The following is a 2,288-nucleotide window of genomic DNA, read 5'->3' as shown; positions in this document are numbered from 1 at the left end:
GCCATCTAGCCCTGAAGCAACAAAGCCCACATGGAAGCAGCACACCAACATGTGTGATCATGAAGGGTCAAAGGGACCAGAATTATTTGTTTTATATAATTTTGCATTCTGTTGGCTAGTATTTTGTTAAGGTTTTTTGCATTGATATTCATTAGGTACATTGGTCTGTAGTTCTCAATTCTTGTGGGATCCTTGCCCGGTTTATGTATCAGAGTTATACTGGCTTCATAGAAGGTATTTCAGAGTTTTCCATCTTTTTCTATGTTCTGGAAGAGTTTGTGTAGGATTGGTGTCAGTTCTTCCCTGAATGCTTGATAGAATTCTCCTGCATATCCATCTTGTCCCGATGATTTTTTGGTTGGTAGTCTTTTGATAACCTTGTCTATTTCTTCTATTGGTATGAGTCGGTTGAGGTACTTCATGGCCATTATGGATAATCTAGGGAGGGATTGTTTTTCCAAGAATTTGTCTATGTCTTCCAAGTTTTTTAATTCACTGGAGAACAGTCCTTCATAGTACTGTGTAATTATCCTTTTTATTTCACTATGATCCGTTGTAATATTCCCTCTTTCATTCCTCATGCTTCCTTTGAAATGTGTTCCTTCCTTTCTTTGGTCAGATTCACGAAAGTTTTGTCAATTCAATTAATCCATTCGAAGAAACAACTATTAGCAGCATTGATTTTTCAATAGTTTTCTTATTTTCTCTCTCCTGAATCACAGATCTAATTTTTATTATTTCTTTTTGTTTGCTGTTAGTTTGATTTTCTTGCTGACTCCACTCTAGTTGCTGTCAATTTTGTGTCAGTGTATCAATCATAAGCCTCTCCTCCTTTATGTGTCCATGTAATGCTATGAGACTTACTCCGATGACTGCGTTTGCTGTGTCCCATAAGTTTTGGTATGTCGTGTTTCATTCTCGTTGGTTTGTAGAAATTTCCTAATTTCATCTCTGATCTGAGTGAGTATGCTCTCCTTTTGCAATAGAGTTTTTTATTCTCCAATAGTTTGCCCTTGATTTCTTTATCTTCCTTTTGTTGATTTCCAATCTTATGGCACAGTGGTCAGAGAGAGAGTTCTGTATGATATCAATGTGCTTGAATTTATGTAGGTTTGGATATGCCCTAGCATGTGTTCTATTTTCATATATGTACCATGTGGGCTTGAAAAGAATGTGAATTCCTTTTTATTTGGGTGGAGAGCTCTGTAGATATCTATCAGGTCAACTTGTCTAATTGTAATGTTTAGATCTTTAGCCTCTTTGTTGAGTTTCTTCCCAAGTGAGCTATCTTTCTCAGAGAGCAGTGTAGTGAAGTCACCTACTATAATTGTTGAGGCTGTGATTTCTTGCTTCATCTTTTGGAGTGCTTGCTTGACATATTCTGCTGGATGCTTGCTTGGCGAGTAAAAGTTTAGAATGCTTAATGGTTCTTTATGCAATGTTCCCTTGAGCATTATATAGTGTCCATCCTTATTTCTTTTTATGGTTTACACTTTGAGTTCAATTTTATCCGAGATTAGGATTGCAACCCCTGCTCTTTTTGAATTGCTATTTGCTTGATATGTTTTTCTCCAGAATTTGATTCTTAGCCTATTTTTGTCTGTAATGTTGAGCTGTGTCTCCTGTAGGCAGCAGGTTGAGGGTTTGTGTTTTCCAATCCAGTCTATTAGTCTCTGTCTCTTAAGGCCTGAGTTCAAACCATTCATATTCAGCGTTATTACATCTATTTTTATTTCCCTGTGATGTCATTTTATCCCTCTTGTGTTGGGTGTTTTCCTACCTCCATTCTTTTTCTGTGGGATGTGCATATGTGTGTTTGTGGTTCATTCTTGCCTTCTTTCCATAGTTGAGCCAGTTTTATCTTGGAGGATGTTTTCCCTTTGATGGTCTCTGGGTGGAGTTGTTCTGTGTGGTGGTTTCTTGTATGTGCTTGGTGAGTGTTGTTCTTCTGCCCATACTGGTCAGTGGGGATCTTTTGTAGTGCTGGGTTCCTTTTAGCATATTCTTTGGGACATTCTTTGTCCAGGAAGACTCTCATTTCTCCATCAATTTTGATAGATAATTTGTCTAGATAGAATATTCTTGGGTTTGTGTTATTTTCCTGCAATTTTCAAAATTTGCTGCTGCACTATCTCCTCTTCTTCATAGTGTTTGCTGTTAGGTCTGTGCATATTCTTATCTGTTTGCCTTTATATGTGGTTGCAAGTTTTTCCATAGCTGCTCTCATAATTTTCTCCTTTTCTTCATAGTTGGATAGTTTAACAACTATATGTCTTGGTGACTTCTTC

The sequence above is a fragment of the Echinops telfairi genome, unplaced genomic scaffold (assembly GCF_000313985.2).
Source record: "Echinops telfairi isolate 266 unplaced genomic scaffold, ASM31398v2 ScPeMD7_443;HRSCAF=831, whole genome shotgun sequence".
In the NCBI taxonomy this organism is placed as follows: Eukaryota; Metazoa; Chordata; class Mammalia; order Afrosoricida; family Tenrecidae; genus Echinops; species Echinops telfairi.
This window is presented reverse-complemented; position numbering follows the sequence as displayed.